The sequence below is a fragment of the Platalea leucorodia genome (genome assembly GCF_965183815.1).
Source record: "Platalea leucorodia genome assembly, chromosome: 8".
NCBI lineage: Eukaryota > Metazoa > Chordata > Aves > Pelecaniformes > Threskiornithidae > Platalea > Platalea leucorodia.
The window spans coordinates 25843996-25865995 of NC_138830.1; the positions used below are offsets into that span (position 1 = coordinate 25843996).

At 44.3% G+C, this 22000-nt stretch overlaps 1 protein-coding gene across 1 annotated transcript in view; it reads left to right on the top strand.

Annotated features, from left to right (window-relative positions):
- ARHGEF4 (Rho guanine nucleotide exchange factor 4) overlaps positions 1 to 22000 on the top strand; it is a gene marked incomplete at its 5' end in the record, with an annotated part of 102444 nt that overhangs the window by 57906 nt on the left and 22538 nt on the right. The window lies entirely within an intron of this gene.

The following is a 22000-nucleotide window of genomic DNA, read 5'->3' on the forward strand; positions in this document are numbered from 1 at the left end:
TTGAAAAAAAAACTGGTCAATGTACTTCTGTATTGGTAGATGAGAACGGTGTAAAGTTTAATGTAGGCTTGGCTTCACTGCTTCTTCCTGTTCACCAGTAAATTCACTCTAGGGATGTGAAGGACATGCCTTTTTAGTCAGTGCTTTTAGCTATTTTCTTTTATAGTGCTGACACTGATTAACTTGAGATCAGCAATTTAAAAATGTGCTACTTAGTTTAACTGATGCGATGAGCAACGTATTAACAGGATTTAAGATGTTTTTTCTGCAAAAATACAATGGCTTTGTCTAATGCATTAGAACTGGCATCCTGTTACACACATTATGCTTTTTCAGTGGGGTGAACTAATAAGCTTTTTCATAGGAAGTGCGGAACATGTTCACCATATGAGTGATCTCTTGCACTCTTACACCTTCTTTCTCTCTTCCCTGTACTCTGTTACCTTTACAAGACCTTCACAAGATGAGAAGGCAAGGATAAAAGATGTATTATATTTTCTTGTGGCTAAGCTATAACTAAACCTATGTTGACTGAGGTTCTGTGCCTGTATGTTTGATATATACATCAATGGTGCTGCTGGGGTCTGCAAAAGCTCCAGAAAGCTGCACAGTGAGGATAACATCTTTTCTTCAAAAACAGCAACAGCAAATGCTCTTCTAGCAGTTTTCCTGCTCCTAGTGCTCAGAATCCCTGGTTACAGCCCTGGGGTAACGAAGAGACTTGCTATATTTTCTTCCCCTATTGCTTACATACAGGGGTTATCCAGAGCTTTTTGATTTAACCTCAGCTGTTTTGGGCTGTTGTCACTGGCAAGCAAACATTAGTAGAACACGAGAAAATCTTGAGTTGCATTATCCCGCATTTCCCTGGTGTGTTTGTGAGAGAGTCCCAGGCAACACAGGATTCAGTCCCATAGTGTGCACTGAGAGTGTGGGAGAAGAATTCTATTTCCCTCCCATTCAGGTGCTCGCCTTGGTAAGTAGTCTTAGTGTGTCTCATCAAAGAGCACATCCTCTGGATTTTTGTTTCCTTTTTTTAAAGGAAAAGGCAAAATATTTTACGTTTTTGAAAGAAATCTTTACAACTCTTTAAAATCAGGAAAAAAATTCACTTGGCAGTGGATCTGTAGATCCATCATGCATGTTGTGGTTTTCTCTTTCATCATTCATTATTATTAAGAACAATTGTTTTTCTTTCTTTTCTTAAAAGTTCATTTTATTAGAGTAAAATTCCATCATTTAACTTCTAATCAGGAAAGCAAATGGATGTGTCCAAAGCAGGTGTAATTTGTGTAGTCTTTGAAGCGTATGTGAGATTTTGTTGGCCAATTGACTGGAAGAAAAAAGATTATTTTTGGCTTGTTCCCTAGAAGCTTGCCTGTTCAGGGGCCAACAAAACTGTAAGAACAGGCAGTACATTATTTACTTTGTCAGCTGGTTCCTACGGGTAATTAATCCATCACTTAGCTTCACTGAGCCTTAGCGAAGTGCTTTCCTACACAATCACTTCCTGGAACAAGAGAGTACAGTAAAATACAAAATCTCTGAGGTAGAATACTAAATATGTGAGGTAGGGGTTTTATATGAACAGACATCTTAAGTGTTGGAATTTAAATATCTCAAATAGCTGGCAATCGGACAGGCTTATCTTCACCTTCCGTGCTGGACCAAAAGATGCATATTGATTAGTCTTGAGTATTTTCCATAGTAGTGCTAGGAGTGATGTAGGGTGAAGATATCAACGTCCAATCATTTAGTCACATTTTGTGAGTGTGTCTTGTCTTTGTTTTATTGCATTCCAAATTGCGTTTTATTGGTCGCGGATAAGGAAACTATGGTAACCGCATTATTCTTAGCCTTCTTGGAAGAAGCAGCTTTCAAATAAACAGAGAAGGTTGAAATACATTTTTAAGGCATTTGGCAAACCAAGTGTTGCATTAAAAACCAAAACACCCAGCCACTGAGTTTTAGCTCATTTTGGATCAAGAGAAAATGGTTATGAAATAAAAAAGAAACCTTTCATAAAACTAGAATAATTTATTGGCAAGAAAACTAGAGGGATAAAAGAAAGCTGGGAAGGTTGCATAGAGCCCACCTAAGAAGATCAGCATGAGAGCATGTAAGAGCCAAGAAAAATCAATCAAAAGTAATAATAAGCATTTGGGATGAGAAAAGAGGCAGGGGAAGTAATTTTCTTGGGGCATCTGTTTGCCATTCTTTCAAACACATTCTTGATGCTTGTTAAAAGATATTTTTGTGTTTAGATTGTACTTGGTGGAGTTTACTTTGTGTTTGTTCCAGATAAAGACCCTATCCTTGTATCTTTTTGCTTCCACAGTATAATTAGGTAAAATGCGAGAAAAATCTATACTGCAAATGCATTGTGGTTCTGTCCTTCCAGTACAGAAATATTACATATAGGACAGACATAGCTTCAAGCTTCATGAAATATGTTGTATGTAGACTGAAGTCGAGAACATGAGGGATTAAGCATGTAAAAAGCCTGCCTGCCCAGCTCTCGAGTGATCATGGTGGTAATGAGGAAAACTATACTGCTTATCAAGTAATTGGCCTGGATGAGTAGGCTTAGGCCTGTTTGCTTGGAAATATCTGATGTGTACAAAGGGTTTGTTCTGTCCTGCTGTGTGAAGGGCCCATATGGCTCTGTGCTTTGGAAAAAATGGTATTGCAGTTCAACATGTGGAGTGTTTAGCCACTTGCAGCCCTAGATGAACAGTACTGTCCCCATCTTGTGAAAGCAAAGCACAAAATGTTTGGAAAAATAACAGCAAGACTCCCTATATTTTCCTTATCTCTTATGGCTCTGTTTGATAAGTTTGGAATTTGGTATGTGAAGTCTTGTTCCTGAGGAAATGCACAACTCATTGGCTTCAGCAGGCCAGGATTTTATCTAAGACACGTAACACCATTGCCTTATGTTTTAAAGTGACAATATTGTAGTATGTTACAGATGTTTGTGCTAACCAGTGCTTGTTGACAAAATGCAATTAACCTAATTGGTTCCAACATATATGTTTCTGATTTAACAAAGTAATTCATACAGAAAAATATTCAGGAAGTGGCGCACACAATACATCTGCCAAGCACCAACGGCGGCAGATAGTGTAGCAATCCTCTCTTTGTCTTACTAAGCAGTGTACAACTGGGGCTATTGAGTCTCTAAAGCATTATTCTTGTGCTAAACTCTTTGATCACTCACTGGGAAGTTGTTCTAGGCTCACCCAGTGCTCCTCCAAGCACAGCCAATTTTAAACAAGACAGACATGTAAACTGTTGGGTTTTGGGTTTTGTTTTTGTTTTTTAAAAAAGAGACAAAACCCAAACCTCATAAAATGTTAATGCAGATGAAATCAGTACAACATATTTTAAGTTTGTTAAATGTGAATAATATCCTTCATAGCATTTTTCATATTATCTATCTACATTCCAATTAACAGAAATCTCTTGTGTACTATATGAGGACAAATTTCAAAAGAGAGAGAAAATGTAAAGTAGTGCTGCAAAATGCTTTCATCCCATCTTTTTTTTTTTTTAAAGAGTACAGAATAGGCTGAAAAAGCTATGGTCACAACAGATTTCCAGACTGAAAACAGAATTAGATTTATTGATCATATGGAAGTAATATATCACATTCCTGCGTAATCTGGGAGAGGAGATTTATTACCACTTTTATATCTTAATGTGACTGTATTGCTCTCCCAACCAATACTAAAGCAAATAGAAACCAGTTAACAAATACTGTGCCCCCCTCCCCTTTTTTTTTCCAGAGGGCTTAATTTCCACTTTTGTGTCTTGTGTATTTCTGCAACCAAGGTTTACAACTGTGGTCCAGAAGCAGCAATTATGATTTATTTGCAGAGTACTGTATAAAGCTCAGTGCTGTCAAGGACAAGAAATAATGTTCCCTGATGGGCATAAATCTTTACTGGATCCGAGTTTTTGGTTCCAAGTGCGTGCGTAACTTTGTGATGTGAATGTTCAGAGTATGGAGTCAGAATTGTAACTTCTTTTACTGCCTAATGGATTTAGTTTTTACAGTTCTCAGGTCTGCAAACTTCTAAGGTCGTTGCAGAGGGCTTTTTGCAATGAGGATTTAAAGCAAATCAGTATATTCAAATACTCTATAGCAATTATGTCTCATCAAACATCAGGATCAAGAGCTAAGTGGTCCCAGGGGTTGCCAGAGTCATATTTCTGCTTTCTACCATGGGCAGTTGTGGCTGCTCTGAGCTGCTTTCTTGTGCCCTTGTCAGTGTTAGGGCTTGGTCATCCCTTGCGCAAGGGATCCTCCCGCAGCAGGCTGAAGATGGAGAGGGTGATGGAAGCCACTGTAGCTCACTCAGCACTGTGGATTATTCTCATCTGAGGAAAGACTGTCTTGCAAGTGGATGTTGGGGTTTTTTGGAAAAGTGGGAGAAATAGGATAAGTGTTCACACTTGCAGTCATGCAGTGAGCCCTTAGCAATCCAAATGCTTGTTCCCACACATACGTGTGAGGTGTGGGTAGGTAGTTCCCATACCATCTGTGCTATGTTCTGTAGCATACACACAGACGACCAGCAGGACTTCAATCCACACAGAAACATTTCTATAAAATATGTAATTTTTTTTGCTAGACCCATGCTTTCTCTAAGTAGCCCTATTAATCTGATACTCATTAGGAACAAACAAAAAAACCCAGGCTTATCTTAGGTTTTGGGGCACGAATAGCAGGTGGGGGTCTGTCACAGTTTTAACTCCTAAACAAAAATGCTGAGGTGTTACAGTGGAAGGGGCCCTGCATGTGTGTAAGGGAATGACTGGGTTATGGGGTCGGTCTCTGAATAGACCTAACTCCTCCTTCCAGGAGCTGCTTCTTCAGCTGCTTCTGCTGAAGAAGCAGAACAGGAGAGGTAGCCTCTGTGTTTTGCCTCTTTGTGGGCACGGGTGTGTCCCCACACACATACTGACATGTTTAAAGAGGGGAAGGTACTGCCCAAACTTTCATCTGTGGCTGTAAAACAGACCTAAATACGTCACTCAAAGGAAATAACTGGAGACAGCATGATGGCTTTGGAGTTCTTACATCAGCCCTGCTAGCTGTTAGATTGTAAAGACTCTTAACAGCTTCTGTTAACGCTTGTTAATGATAGCTTGTGAGTATTAGGAGAGTCTTAATAATGTCTGTTGTTTGCTGGCGTTAAATGTGTTCCCAGTTACTGGGGTGTAGAGAGAGGCTTGGCTCCACAAACAGTTTTCCCCTTGGAGAAAAAAAATGATCCAACAGTGTTTTAACTCCTGAAGTTACTTGTGCCAAATCATCTCAAAGTCTGCCTGTATTTTATCCAGTGTATCCGTGGGTTCCTACCTAGAACTCTGTCTGATGCTCCCCACTGCTTAAAGAAAACACGGTGTGTCTCCTGATGCTAATCGTAAGAGGTGGTTGTCTCTTTATGGTGAAGGCTGCAACCAACTTCCAATACTTTGGCATCCTGTTAAAAGAGCTCTTTTAATCTGTACCAGTGGCATTGTATCCTGTAGGGCTAAGGGTTACATGTGCAGAAGGTCTTGGCTTCCTGCCCGCCACTTCTAGCACGAGGGCCGTCTACCATGGCGCCACCGAGACCTTCAAATCCTTGCTCTGCTGCACTTGAGTTAGTGTCGCAGGCAGGCACTAACCCTCTGAGGTCCTGATGGTCCCTACCTGCTGAGGGCTCTCACATGCACCTAATCGCAGGCTTTCTAATAGGCCATCCTTCAACCAGTGTTGCCTGCAGGACCTGTTTGTGGAGTGCACACACTTGATCAGGCCCCGTGCAACGACAGCCAAGGATAGTCTGTGAGCACATGAAGATGAGTGATTTCACCATTCATGTGTAAAGTGGGAGCCTTGCTTTCAAACCTGCCCTCTGTCTGATACAGACAAGGAGCTTGCCCCTGTCCTTGATGTATCTCACTAGCTATCCTTGGGAGCTCCTTGTTTGGCTTCCAGGGATCCTTGGTTTGGTACCTAACTCTCCACCACTGTTCTATGGGAGGAAGAGCAGTAGAAGCACTGCAATGTTTGCACCCCTTCTAAGATTTGACTTCAGAAGTGTAGCATAATTTAAACTACAGTTATTCCTGCTTGAAATGGTAGCCTGATGGTGTGCAAAGCAAGTCTGTTTTGCAGAATCTTGCTGTTACAATTCACTGTCTTTATTTTAAAAATAGTTTTTGAGATGTGCCATGCCCCAGCTGGCTAGTTCAAGAAACACCTGTGAGGGATAACAGCACAATAACAAAGTGGATATTAGAGTACAAAGACTTGCTGAGAGAAGGGGATAAAGAAGGAATGTGACAGAGGAGGAATGCTAGGTAAAGGTTGATGTAGAGGTTATTCCAGGTTTAAGTGTTTGCATAGAGACAGAGGAGTGAATATATCTAGTTTTATACCATACTTGTGCCTCAGGTTCCTCTCAGCATGGTTTTGATATCAGAACATTTCTTGGATTCGTTTTCCTCTCTCCAAATCCTGATTTAGAACAGCTCCTCTCTGCAAAGTTTTCTTTTTTTCCTAATCCCCAGAAGGCATTTCAACCCTGTGATGGAAAAATAAAATCTCTCCTGACTCTTCTGGCCCTTCAGAGAGCACTGTTAATCCCTCAAAAGATCTTCCCTGTCAGCTTCAGCCCTGTCCTGTGACCAAGGCCCCTTGTTCTACACTCAGTAAACTGGGGGCAGAGTTAGCAGCAAGTTCAGCCATGGTTCGATGCAGTGAAGGCATTGGCATATTCCTTGCAGTTTTATATTACCACTCTGATAAAAGCAGCAAAACTGTGGGAGCTGTAGAGGGAAGAAAGATCAGCAAGAACAACCAAGCTGCTGAAGTGCCAATAGGACTTTTCCTGAGGCTCATGGAAAGACTCCCCCTCCGTCTGGGGCACTTGGAGCCAGCCCTTGCTCAATGCCCTCGACATGCCCTCGGAGAGTCACCGCTCCAGTGCAGGTCAGTCATACGCCTGCTCCTTGCAGCAAAATGAGGAAATGTTACTTGCATTAACCCCACTACTCCCACACTCGAACACACGCATACTCCACAGGCAGGCAAACAGAACGGCCTTTGTGCCTAGCAGTATGGGACTGACTGGCACACCTCCATGTGGCTCATACTTCTCAGGCAGATTTGCATGGAGTTGTGGAGTGTGGTCAGGGCCTCAGAGGACAGGAGTAGAGCTGTGCTGCTTTACAGGAGTTGAACATCAAGTTCAGCTGCTTTCGTGAAGTTTTGGGTTGAGGGGCAGGCGCAGTTGCAGGGAACAGTGACCTAGAAAGGTGTTGATGGGGGTTATTTTTTTCAATCCTACTTCTAGCTGGTTTTATCTATAATCTTTAGAGAGGATCCTGCTTCTGGCTGTTGCACTGACTTGCCACTGGCAAGTCTTCATGTCAACGAGTTTTGTGAAAAGAAAGCAGGCTGCTTGAGCTATCCAGTATGGACTGAATGTCCTGTTTTTTCATGTTACTCTGTCCCTAATGGATGCTTTGCTAGTAAAGCAGAGGGGCACCTTGTTCGTTTACTGTTGTGGCTATCAATTTTCCCTCCTTGCCTTGCTGATCATCTTGACAGCCACTTACCAAGTTTGCTTCTGAGCTGTATCTTAGATTGTTACTAATTTCTTGGTCAATGGGGCAGGCTCTTGGAGAACAGCCCATCAAGACCTGTTCTTCGGGGTGTGTTGTTCTGCTGCATTTTTTTCCAGCCTGATGACTACAACAGGTATCAGGAAAAGGTAGCCTCGGAAGGTCGCTTGACCATGTAAAATTTCTGTCCTGCTTCTCTATTGTGTAGGAAATAAAAATGTCTAGCCTGTTTCTTCTACACAGCTTACGTCTGTCTTTTATCCTCTCGTAGCTTTTCTCATACTCCGTGGAGCTTGTTGCTCTCCCCAGCCCTCCTATGGCTCCTTTAATTGCATCAGAAGACAATGAAGAAGAATTCTCAAATTAACATTATTACATGCCAGCTTGGAAGAACTTTACAGAGCTGTTACTTGTAAGCAGTTTTCCTGTTTTCTGCATCTGCAGGACTGGTATATTCTGTAAGAGGTGAGGAGGCTGCGCAGTCAGAGAAGTGTCATAACACTGCTCTGCAACCAAATGCATTTTTTTAAAGATGACAGCTAAAGGAATCCTGTAGTCATATTTTGTTATGTGTGGGCTCAACAGAATATGCCAGACAGCCCAAAACTACATGGCTTTCTTGAAAACTCCTGTACGGTCAGACAGAAAGGAGTCTTATGGTCTAGAAACAATGAAAAAATAAAGCTTGCCCCTGCTCTGCCCGCCCTCCCCCCCCCCCCCCTTCAAAACTCTTACAGGGATTATCTTTTAGTGTTTTTTCAGCTCTGTACATTATGCATCTTCCTCTACCCCATGTTAGTCACCACATTCATCTTGTCACTCACCTTGCACTGTTATTCATCCCCTTCTCCTCACCCACTTTATCTATTTTTACTGGCTTCATTGCAGCTTCCTCTGACCTCACCTGTTTCAGGTCCCACAACTTTACCCATGCCTGTTCCCTCTTTCCTTTCCCTAACTTTTCTCAGGGTATTTCTCTCCCTCTGTTTCTCCCTTATTTCTCTGTTCCAGTCCGTGTAGTGCCTAAATGAAGACCATTCCTTGTCTTTCTGTGTTATCTATGGCTGTCAAATTTTCAGCTCAAAAACAGGACACCCAAAAAAAAAAAAGGCATTAAAGTAATTTCTAGGACCTCCCGAAAGCCTCCTCCCTCGGTCACGAAGGATGTTGTTGCCACTCTGTCTGTTCCTCAGCTCTGTAGCGAGAGTGTCGTCTTCTATTCTGACCCCTTTCTAGCTATTGCATTCAAGCTGTTAATCTCACCAGGTCTCTAAGATGCAGCATTTCCTTTCCTATCCATCCGTCTTACCATATATCCCATTCCAGCCTGTCTTTATTTCAGAGCATCATTAATACAGCATCCTTTCTCCTGCCTGTGTCCAATCTTGCATTGAAAAGATGCATTTTCATAGGCTATTGCATGGACTGTGCCAGCCTGTCTCTTCTTCTCCCTGCTTGTTCCTTGCTCCACCACATCTATCATAACATGCTTTGTTTTGTTTCCCAGGCCATTGCTGTCTGTATCCCTTGCCTGTCATCTGTCATTCAGTATTGAGAGAGAATTTTCCACCTTCAGTCAAACCCAAATGCATGCCCAGCACTAGCCCAACCCATCCTGGAAATGTGTCATCTTCTGTATGTGATGCTGGAAGCTCCCTTGCCTCAGCTCACAGAAGTGCGTGGGATGTGTTGTGTTGGTACATGGCTCACAGCAGAAAAATGGTTCCTCTGACACCAGAGCTCTAGGCCATGACAATAATTCCCAGATGCTTCAAACATGTTAATGTTGTTGTTGCTGTTCTTGAAAATAAAATTTGCTTTAGGAGAACTTAGAAGATTTTCTAGCTTTTAGTAGAGTCTGAAAGCAAAAGACTGGTTGCTGAGCAGATTCTGTCTTTTTTTTTTTTTCTTTTTAATTGTTGTCAGGGGTGGCCTATCTAAATGGCTGCTTTTCTTGCAGTGTACCAATGTGGACATGCCTTAATCTATGCACTATACAAAGAAACTGTCAGGCCAATTTTCTTTCCATTGATAATTATCTCGTGAGTCTTAGTACTCAAGCAAGAGAACAACTTGTAATGTTTTGGCAGTATTACATGAGTAAACTGTCCAGGGAAGTACTGGCTGTAAAAGCTGTGTGGGTTTAAACCATGCAGTACTAGCTAGAGAAACATGCAGTGGGAGTAACTGTGCTCTAGTAACACAGTGTTACACACTGTAAAATTCAAAGCAAATTGTGGGCCTTTGACAGACTGTTTTCCATTTTAGAAATATGCGATCATATGCAGTTTAAGAAGCTGTACTTGTTCTGATGTTTTCTGGCCATAGCTCAATAGTGAATGACATCCTTTTGGGAGGTGTTAGCTGCAGTTGTTACTGAGGGTTAATTCAATGCATAACACTTGCTTAGTTTAGATGCTGGGCAAAGTGTGATAGTGGGATATTTGGGAGTTAAGAAAACTTGGTTTTCATGGATTGATTTGCAGGTAGCAATGCTTACCCCCATCGCAATTTCATTCTCAGTCCTGAGAACTCAGAGCCTGGATTCTTTTTTGAGAGGTGCATTTGAAATGGTTCGATTACCCCAGTGTTATTAGGCGGAAGTATTTTCATCACCCAATTAAAAAAATAAAAATTAATAGAAGCTGCTTCCCCAAGAAGCTCTTCAACATCTCTGTGTTATGAAAAGGGCAGTAATAATTTCGTGATTTTTATGTCAAAGAAAGGTTAAAGGGGGAAAAATCCCAGTCATATGGATCCAGGTGAAATTTGTTACTTTAGTTGTTGAACTGTTGAAGGTTTCTGCATGTGCTGAACCTGTTCTCTTCCTCTGTAGTTCTGTATATACAGCATCCGAACAGCCAGTGATGACAACTAGAGGGACAGGGAAGTTCATATTTGTGTCTGTGGCTTCACTGGTGTAAAAAGAGAGAGTAATGCTACCTCCGAAGGTACCCTATTGAGGAACATCTTAGGAAAACTTGTAAAGAAGTTAGTATTTGCATACTCGGTGCTGTGTTTGCATGGTATGCAAAGCTCTGTTGAACAGAGCAGGCAAACACACCATGGAGCTGACTGCCTGTTTGTCCGTGCTCTGTGCCTTGCGCAGAGAATGAGGTAGTGCGGCTGGGGCAAATAGTATGTGTCTGTGTATCAGATGGGCCTAATCCAGGCTCAATTCTAGCACTTCTGTCTTTATTACTTATTAATATTTTGACACATTTTTCACCTTGTTGGAGAGAGGGTATTGATAAATGACCCAGTAAGAGTGTTCTCTTTTCCTCTAGTGATTTTTAGAGCACAGTTTATTTGTGCCTACAATACTAATGCGTCCTTGGCTTTAAGAGGAATTGAATTGTGTTGTGTCTCTTGTAGCAAGCACATCCCTGTTTGTGCTAAGTCAAATATAGGAAGTCCTGGCAATGTGCTTTAGCATGGTATCTAGCTTACTACTCTGAGCCTTGCTTTCCAAGCCTGCTCTCTTGTGAGAGAGGGGAAAGGTGCTGATGGCGGGGCTGGTCCCCTCTGCACGGCTGCCATCGGCGGCCTCACTCTGGGGCACATGCTCTTTGCTTTCCCGGTGCACTGGTTATAACTTCACTGCTTGTCTCCACAGTTATTTACTTGTCTGTTCTACTGGAGCACCTGTGCTGCTTATTACAGTTATTAATTTTTCACATTTATGTACATGTGCCTTTCAGTTCCCAGTTCAGCTGCTACAATATTGAAATGCTCTTTTTGTTTGGTGGACAAGTGGGTTTTTCTGTACACTCCTGGCCTCCCAAAACTGACGCCTAAAACAGTCTTCAGAAGCTTAGGCCCCATTTGCTGCACATACAAGCAAGGTGATGAGTAAGGACTGGACAATAATTAGTATCATTTTGATGAAAAGTGAAGGAGTGTCTTTCTGCTTTATCTAATATTAGACTGGGGGTTCTTGAATAACTTACTCTCTGAAGGCTTGGTCACTGACCAACTTCTGTGGCTGCAGCATGGCTTTGTGTGCAGTCAGGCCTTCGAGGCTGCTCTGCGCTCACCACTTGCGCCGTTTGAGTGGCAGTGTTATTCCCTTGGTGCGGTCCTGGCTCAGGATGGCTCTTAGAGGAAGGACTGGAAGTAAATTATTACAGTCACAAATTAGATTCCAATGAAGATTGCACAACACTTACTTGAAATGTGCTCCCTCAGTGATAGTTATACAAACTAAATCCCACTCTACTACAAGCCATAAGGTAAAACCTTCGGTGGTTTAATCTCTTGCTGATGCCACCTACCACAGAAGCATCTCTGATCAGTGAGAAATAAGAATGAGGCTTTATTTCTGTCATAGAAAAATGCTACATGGTGTTTAGCAGCATGCAGCAGGAGCTGGAGAGCCCCCCCGCACTGCAAACACCTTGAGTTGCCATGGAAGTAACTCCCCCATGCACAGACTCTGTGAAGGACTGCGTGAGGGGATTCAGTGCATGGTGGTGAAAGCAAAAGCTAGGTCACAGCTGGAGTCACTCTGCAGATTTTGTCCTTGTTGAGACCAGTTTCTACTCATGCTTGCTTATTCACTGCAGGGTCAGAAGGGTGACTGCAACTTAACTGTGTAATGCTCCAAGATGTACACAAGGTAAACATGCTATATGTGCCCAGGCAATGTATTGCAGGAGGGCACTTAGGTCTGTACATCAGAAAAGCAAAGGATCATAGCTGTGGCTTAGGATGTTTCTTGGAGACAGCTCCAACAAAGTTAGGTGAAAATGCACCCTCCATTACAATTTTGCATCTTTTTTTCTGCATTTTCATCTTGGTATCAGTTTCCCCCCCACTTCTCCTTCCAGGTGGTCTCAGAGCAGTGTCCCAGAAGTAAACTACTTTCCCCTTTAAGATGTCTTTATAGATATTCAATCAAACTTTCTGTGCTTTCACCTTCAAATGCTTGAGCACATTCATGAGTGGCAAAGATTTCAGGAGATTACTGGAGAATTACATCATCATGGATTATAGAAATTGCCTAGTATCCTGTGGCACCAACCACCTACCTCTGCCAGCTTGACGCACCGGTGTGTGTCTTGGTGGGTCACTGGAATTTATCTATTTCTTTTCAGTGTAACTAAGTGACTAGAGAAGATGGTAGTTGCTGTGCAGGTTTCAAAGCAGCATGTGTGATCATGCTTCCCATTCACCATGATTAGCTTCTCCTGAAGATCCACATCCCTCCCAAATACTGTTGGGTGGCTTATGCCCAAACTCAAAGCCTTGAAAACCAGACAAGATCTGCAGAATGCCCAGGAGTTGAACAATACAATGATAAGAGTCAACTCTGGACTTGAAGAACTTCTATTAAATTGAAGTTTGAAAGCTTAGGGATCTAAGTATTATGCTGTGGTGCATGTAGTAGGGAGAACTGTTTTTTCAAAGCCATTAAGCAAATGCAGGCCAAAAACTCAAAAACACCTGGGAGCTTAGGTAGCCTGTGGATGCGTGTAGTTTGCTCCATATGTGAAGTTCTGCTTACCAGGTCTTGAAGCTGCACTGAGAGCACAAGCCCTCATCCTACGTGTTATTGCCCTTGTTCTATGTTTAGGCTAGAGACAAGGAGATTTGCAGGATGTGTGTGGGGTGAGCACGCGAGAATTGGAAGATGTGGAATTACCTCCCGTCAATGAAGGTCCTGAATACCGGGTCCTCTTTTCCTTTCCTGGGGAGTGCTATTACTGCTGGCGGTTGAATAAAAGGTGGGCTCCGCTTTGCTGGCTAGAGGAAAGAAAAGGGTTGCAACTGTAGTCAAAGAGCTTGTCTGTCATGGGTGCTCTCCAAGAACCATCCCTGACCTTTCCAAGGGTGAGTGCCTTTTCATCCTGGTCAGACATCGGTGGGAGCTATGCTTAGGCTGGGACATCTGTGAATGTACCCCAGGCAGCTTGATGCTTAGTGAACTCCACAGTCCAGCAGCAAAATGTTAAGTTCATAAAAGCACATTTAGGGCTCTGCAGAGCTGACTAGAGGTTTTCTGGTTGCAGAGATTTGGGCTTTAAGTGCCTCAGTCCCACGGAGGCATTGGCAGAGGTAGCCAAGTCCTTAGACATTCTGGCTCCAGGATCCTGCCAGGAAGTGGATGGCAGAGTCCAACAGGAGCCGCTTCTCCTGACTCCCAGTCAGAGGGCTGCATGTCCCCCCCGTCCGCCTCGCAAACACCCAGCAGCTTGTTGCATGCTCAGGTGTGCGGGAAGCCGTGCATGCCCTCACCATGCTGTGGCACTGTCACACGGCCAGCCTTCCCCAGCCCCACACGGAGTAGCAGGATTTGCCTTCTGGCAGGACTTGTCTCTATTGCTGGCACGCTCTCAGTGCGGGTGGAAGGATTTAAAAAAGCAGCCGCCTAATCCACTCCTGACCCTCCTTAAAAGCCTCCCCTGCACACTGCCACGTCGGGCTGGCGCTTGGCGCGTTGCTAAGGCCTGCATGTATCCTAGAGACGGCACCCAGCAAATAGCTGAGCCGCTCTCTGGAAAGCCAATATCGCAGCCCGGATTGCAGTGCTCCGGCACGCTCAGGCTTTCTGCAAGAAGGAATTCATGGTCTTCCTTCTGCTAAAGCAATGGCGACGGTTCCTTCAGCAAAGAAGATGTGGAAACCCACGGATGTGCTGATAAGCATCCCCCTGAGATAAGGGGGTGGGGAGGGGGCGTTTTGGCACACGTGCTGTGCGGGACCAGCAATGGCTGTGTCGAACCATTTTGACTTCTCCTTTTGAGAGCTGCAAAACAGCTTTTGTTCACAGCCCTCTGCCCCCATCCGTGCCCCTGCTGTGGGCTGTACAGCGGTCACTTAAGAAGCCTGCTGCCTTTTTTTTTTTTTTTTTTCTTTTCCGGGGGCTGAAGCCATGGCAAAGGTCCCTGACCGAAGTAGGCACAAATGGAGCGTGCTTCACACTTTCCTCCGCTGCAACATGAACCCAGAGACCCAGCGGGTAGTGGTCTTTGTCATCCTGCTCTTCCTCATCATCGTCAACGTGGTGCTGATGTTTCTTTTGGCATTTCACTGAAGGAGGACTGCTGGTAGTGGTGTGGTGCATGGGGGTTTCCAGGACTGGGCGACAAATCAGCAGGTCAGCTTGTCGTTGTCTGCCTCTGGTCTGCTTGTCTGCTGTTACGGTAACTGTGTGTCTCACAGTATTCCTCCTTTGTTTTTTAATCATCACCTCCTTCCCCACCCTGCTCCCCTCACTCTCCTCGTGTCATCACCTGTGCCTTGTGGTTTGGATCACCATTAAACCAGAGAAAGGAAAGAGGTAACAGAGCCAACCTGCTTAATCGTAACCGTTCTCCGTGGCACTAATCAGCCTCGATTCCTAATGATGACGATACTGTGCCTATACGTAGCACTTCTCAGCCCTGGAGAAGCCCAAAGTGCTGCTGCTTTGTTTGCAGAGGGACAGTCATCCTATAAAGAGCCCTTACACAAGGACCTGCTACATGTAAACACCTGCTGTAAAAAGCTGAACCCCGCAATGCCTCCGTTGCTCTGCCGTTGTGAACACTGTGCTGTGCGGTGGTGTGAATAATGCCCAATTAGCCAAAGTGATTGATCAATAGAGTGCATCAGGAATTTGGGCTGAATAAACGCTGCAGCAGTGTGGAAGGAGTATTTTGTTGGCTTTTATCCCGTTTCCTTTATTATATCTCAGTGCTTATCTGCTATGTGTATTAAAATGGCTGGCAGAACCACAGCACAGGACCCTGCTTGCAGGCCACATGTTTCTCACTGGCCAGCAGTAGCCATGCACAGTGGGGAAGCAACTTAAGGAGCACTGTTGTAGACCTGTTAGGAGGGAAGGGCAGCAAAGCAGCATGCTCACTCCAGGCCTGTTCATCTCGATGGTGTTTTACCGGCAGCCCTGTACATCACAGCACTTCCAGACTTGGGCACTGGCACCTCAGTGGAGCAACCTCTACTTGATGGCATTGAAGGAGACCGATTCCTGGAGGAAGACAGACTGGAAAGGAAGCCACGGTGCACTGTTCTTAATGACACTGCTTGCATTTGTGCTGGAGACTGTGCAAAATATCCAAGCCCTTAAAATTCAGCAGGATCCTTCATTTTGTGTGTTAGGTAATCTGCAATTTAAGTACAGCTTTCACGAGGGCAGTGCATTTGCTGGTACTGATGGCTGAAGTTACTGCAGTCCTTTCAGACCTGAATGTTTATGGCTTCTGGAGTCTGATCTGATGTTGAGAAAGGCCGGATGGTGATGTTGTCTCTGTCATCATGAGTGATGTACTCTGTACCAGTTATTTATGTGATTGTGTATAATACATTAGTGTTGTACAAAACCACATCACGTTAGCACACAAAGAAATGAAATTTGTACTTGCTGGGCTCCTTTCTGCTACATCTGAGTATGGCACATCCTTTTCCCTTGAGAGAGGAGAGTCTCCTGAAGTGCTGGGTGTGGGGCAGCAGCAGGCCCCAGCTCTCCACACTTCTCTGGGAATCTCTTATGTAGATGAACAGTTTTGAATTATTAAAAATCTCAAACTAGGCTATTAACTCTATTAGCTAGGCATTGTGGTAAACAGTCACTGGAACCATACAGTATATGTTGCTTTCTGAAGTTACCATTTAAAAAAAAAAAAAACAACAAAAAAAACCCCACAAACCTCCGCACACAACACTGGCTTTCAAACAAATCTGTTTTCTCCCACCTCTAAACTTTACCTGTGTTCTTAGTTACAGCTGGAATCAGAACCTTATAGCATAAGGTGGAAAAAAGATTGTTTATTGGAATGGACAAGTGAGGGACGTGAAAGCATACCTCAGTCTTCAAATGACAGATGGGGACCAAAGTATGGCTTTGGGCTCATAGGTGTCAGTGACAGAAAGCTTTTGGCAGCTGCTTGTGAGGGCAGCACTCTCAGACCCTGCTCGAACCTTGTGCATGATCATTCAGAAGCTCTCACCCCCTATCTAGTGGGTGAGTGTTTTGCTCTCGACAGCACTGGGAGCAGTAACAGGCCTCAGCATCATGGCAGCCGCTGCAATGTGTTTGAACTGTCAGTTGTTGCTGTCTCACCTGTTCTGCGTCTTGAAATAGTGCAAAACACGTCTGATGTTAGATGAGAACGGTGGTTAGTCACAGGGCCTGTGTGTACACACGTAGCTCTGGAGAGTATCTGGTAGGTCAACTCCATTCACAATCTGAATGTTTGTCTCAACACATAGAAGCCATGTGGGGCAGCTGGTAAGCTGAGCACAAACATCTGCCAGCCAAGACTGATCCTAGATCCACGAAGTGACTCGTGCTCTTGTTTAGCTCGGTGTCATGTCACTGAAATGCTCCTTGGGTGGCTTTTGTCACTGAACTGGAGACTGTAGCTTCCTGTTATGCTCTGCCTAGTAAGCTGCTTCAGGGAAGTTTTCCAGGATCTTCTTTTTATTTAGTGTCCTGCAAAATTGATGAAGTAGTTGGAGCTGGTCTTGTGGTGATGAAGTAATTCACTCTCTGCTAGCTGCTGCTTGCTCAGTTTGGGGATACCCTATTCCCGTTGCTCACTTAAGGGACTCTGCGTTTGGAAGGGATCAAATACCAAACCTGGCAATGGTGAGCTCCTGGGGCAGGCACAGCCCTGCTGTGAGCAAGCAAGTGTTCCCACAACACTGCAACCTCCTCCTTCCCTTCTCTCTCTGGCCCGCTTTTACCACACATACACCATCTCTGGTACGGCATCCTTATTTCCAAAAAGTTCCCTTTGCTCTGCCCAGCTGCAGCGGCTGTGTCTATGGGAGCCAGAGCCATTTGCCTTTGTTTCTTTGATACACCAAAGCTTGTGCAGAAGCAGCCAGTGCATGTAATGGGAGGTGGAGGAGTGTCTTGCTAACAGCTGATCCAGCACCTCGAAATGCTCACTGCTGGTGCTGGAGAGAAAATGTTAGTCTCAGGAATAACATGAGTTTGTGTAGTTAATGCCTCTGAGGTACAGAGCTGCCACATTGCTTCCCGCAGGGCAGCTCTCCTCTCTGGGAAATGTTGCAGTTGTTGACACAAAGGACCTGAGACTTCCCCAGCAGGAGAAGACCTGACTGCTGCGAGACAAATAAAACAAAGAACTGTTTTCTTCAAGGGCTGTGGGGAGTCCAGGACAGTGAGGAATAATCTGGAAGAAAAGTATGTTATAGAAAAAGGTAACGCAACCTCTGGTGAAATTGCTTCCCCCTTCCCTATATTGGGCAATTTGTGTTACCCTTGCATAGGGCAATTTCATCAGATTATTGGTACCAGAATAGTTGGGAGCAAAAAAAGGAGAATTGTTCTTGCATTTAAAAGTTCTGATAAGACAAATTGCAAGATTACAGAGTACTCATTGGAGATATGTGTTATAACACTGCCTGCCACAGGTGTTAATGCTGGTTGCTAAGAGCCTGGGAACACTTCTCCTCTTAATATTTAATGTTAGGTGAATTTTAATTTTCTCTTTCCACTGCTTGTCTAGGTGTTTGATACCTGACTAATCCTGCAGTATCTGTATTGAGTTTTATTATGGGGAACCTAGTGTTTTTCTCCTTTCTCAACTTCACCTACAGCCATATACATTCAGCTGGAAGCTGGGGTTGACGTATAAGCGTTAATCAGTGTGATATTAGTTGTGACTCATTCAAGCCTGCCTCAGATCTTGGCTGAAGAAGCTGTGATGGCCAATAAAGCCCATGAAAAATAAAGCTCGTGAAGGATCCCTGAATCATGTACAGGAGCTATAGATGGTGATAGAAGGATGGTGGGGAAGGAGAAGCATTTGGATTTCTGTCAACAACGTTGGCGTTTTTTCTTTGCTCTCAGTGCACTTATTTGACACAAGAGACGGGTGCTCTGCAGGAAGGCTGTGATTGCCTCCCCTGCAGTCATCTGAAAGTCAGGCTCTGCCATGGCATTTGGGCCGTAGCCCCAGGGAGGGAGCAGCACGGCCAGGGAAGGGGGACCCACACAGTCACTGCCCCCCTGCAAAGCACTTGGGGTGCCTGGTGCCCACTGTGTTCTCTGCTCCTGCTGTGGACCAGGTCCTGTCAGCTGGGCCCTTTCGTGGCTGCTGGACTCCTCCTCCTCCTCCCCGGGGTGCAGAGTAAGAGCTGTGCTTCCACTCTTTTCCCCATGCTGCCACTGTGGTGCTGGCGTACTCCAGCTGCACAGCAAAGCAGCGTGCAGGGATGGGGCAGGGTACTGCTTCCCCGAGCCCTGCGTGGGCCGTTCGTGTTGCCCCTGTGTGGGGCAAGTTCACCAGAACATTTAACAGGCAAGAGCTTTGCTCTGCTACTGCTTTACTTTGAGCCTCACAAGTGCAAAGAGCATCTATGAACAGGAATGAGACCAAGACATAATTTCCAAAGGGATATCTGGGCTTTAGATTGTATCTTTTCTTAATTTGTTCTCCCAGGCTAAACTCATTTCTGTGGTGATGTGTGGTATCTGCTGTCTTTGTGATTTATTCTTGGAATCTAAGGCATGATCTGGCCAGATAAGAAACACAGTAAGCATTTAGGATGATACCATCAACAATTACTTTTAATTAATGCTTCCAGTGTTTTGATTTAAAGAAAAAAAAAAACAACAAAAGAAGTCCCATTACACAGGTTAAAGAAAGATTTTAAGAGGGGGAGTACTTGTTATTTATGCCATGTCACTGGGCTTGTTAACTACAGAATGTGCTGGAAACTCTGGAATAAAATTATATCTTATTTGAATCTTTGTATTTGTTCTTTGGCTGGGATTACTCCAGGCATGACTGTGGTCGTCACATATAGTGCAGCCACTCTGTGTCTGCGTTTGGCAGTGGTGGAAATGGGACTCAAAGCAGGAGTGAAGACCTGCTGAAGGCCCACAATGGCGTTCTCTATCCTGTTGCACAGGTGCAAGCCTTCTGTGTTTGTAATTGATAAGAGTGATGGTCAGCTCAGCTATGCTGGTAATGCTAAAAGAAAAATATCTCCCCAAGAGTCAGTCAGGTGTGAAGGACCATGGAGAGGGAAATTTGGGAGTTTGGTCTCCCTTGCAGCTCACCAGCTGATCTGGCTCCTCTGGAACAAGGGCCTGATGTAGGGCTCTGGTCCCATACATCCCGCTGCAACACTGAGGTCCCATGTCTTCCCCTTCTCCCTCCAGGGAGGGAGACCCTAGCACAGTCCCTTCCAGCATGCTTTTCCCTCCAGAGTTCACCTCCAGAGAGCACCAGTTTCACGTTGGGCACCTGAATCTCTGCTGCCCATTGGCGGCAGAGCAAGTAGACCCTCCACCGGCTGCGGGAAGAGGGGCTGCCCTCACCCCCCTCCTTCCTTCCTGCAGCAGCAGGCTGCTGGGCAAAGCCAAGGTGACACAGGGCATGGAGCAAACCACCATAGCATCCACACTTAAAAATCTTGTGCTTGTTTGGTATTTCATCCATTTAGGATATCAACACAAGAATGGAATTAACATGTTGTCTTCTACTAAGCTGTGCTGGTTTGTAGTGACCACTGTGCAAGGGCAGTACATGAATGTTTTTATAGGCCCAGTGTCTATAGCCTTTGTGGTAATGTGGCTCAGAACAGCATAGTAGAGCTAGGTTTGACTGCTTGTGGTTGTTTTGAATCATGGTCTTGTCCAGTCTTGGCATGTTGAGTGTCTGCAGAGTTGTGGCAAACTTTGTATGGAAATACAAACACTGTATATAGGCATCACACGTGAATCTAAAGAGCTACACCAGGATCTCTCAACAGCAGCCTAACAGAGCTTTCCTCACCTCGCCAAATGAAATGCTTCCATTAGGAGATCAAGAAAAGATGGGCTGCTAAGGAGTCATGACTTAGTATTTTTAGTATCCCAATTCACACCTGTAGTGCCCAGGAGTCAGGAGTTGTTATACTAAGCACTATCTAATTATGTAGTGAGAAGATTTCACTAGACACCAATAGGGGAGAGCCAGGGACTGCAGTATCCCATTGCTGCCTGATTTACCAGAATGTGCTCTGCATTGAGCTGCTTTGGCAAAACTGCTTTGTCGTACTGAAAAGCCTGTGGCCACTATGGGAGGGTTGTGCAGGGGGTCAAGGTGACTGAAATGAGAACCTGTGGGGAACAGGACATATGTTGATTTTTTCCTATTTGGACTAAAGAAGCCATGTTCTACAAGTGCTTCAGTCTCCTGTAGTTAGAGGGCTTGTTTGCAATGTGGTGTTGGAAACCGGAACGTGGTTCTGGTTTGAGGCTTTAGCTTTGTTTAGGCCATTCAGTCTCTTCATCCAGATGATGTGGTCTTGAGACAAATGAATAAAATTGATATATTGAAAAGCATAATAGTACAGGGTCTCAGAAGATCCCAGGAATGTGCTGCTTCTTGAATCAATCTTCTTTACCTAGCACAGGACATATGCAATATGAAAAGGTTAGTGTTTTCTTTTTGAGTGTACTTAGCTTGAAGAACCTTCTGTAGGAACTACAAAAGAAATGACTCATTTTTATATTTACCGATACTAACCAAAAACAAAGGCTAGGCAGCCTCCTTTGCCTGACAGTGAGACATTATCAAGGGTTTTTTGTTCTTTTCCTTCTATCTGATATTCAGATTTTCCTCTGCCCCATTTTCAAAGAAAAGGACAGATAGCAGTTCTTAGTTCAGTGAAGAAAGGATCTAAAACAGTGTGTGTGCCTTGGGAGAGAGACCACCAGAAAGGGGGGGGGGGGGTGTAAATCATAAGTTTTGGATCACCAAAACCCTGCAGGGCTTCTCTCTCAGGAGAAGGTGAAGAAAGGAAACATACTGAACTGTGCACGGTTCTTTTGAGGCAGGGGGACCATCTTTGAGAGCCAGGCCATGGAAATTGCTAAACAATCTCTGTGGGCCCAGCCTGTCTGCCAGCACCTACCAATGTTGTACAGACTTTGGCACAGTGCTGTTAATCCAAGGGAGAAGTTTTCACAGGAGATAGGAGCAATAAAAATCATTTCAGCATGTTCTTTGCAGTGTGTTCCATTAAAATTAAATCATGCACACACATGAAAAGGAAAACCGTGTGCTGTGTTTCTGGCTTACTGCCCACTGTGAGCCCAAAGAGATGCTGACCTTTTGATGATTCAGAGTGGTTGGCTAGCAACACAGTTTGTATCTGCTTTAAAATGTTTTCTTTAACCTTATCTGTAAAACAAATTTAGATTAATTTGCCTTCAAGCTATAAATGATTTTGTAACTTGCTGTATCTTTTGGGGGAAGGGAATAGCAACAGTAATCAGCAGGCAGAGAGCTCTGGGAACTGCATGGTTCCCTTTCCTTTTCTTCTGTAAAGAGCCAGGATGTAACATTTATCCTCAATAAATCCCTCTTTCTCATGAGCTGCAGCTGAACTGTTTTGGATACATTGTCCT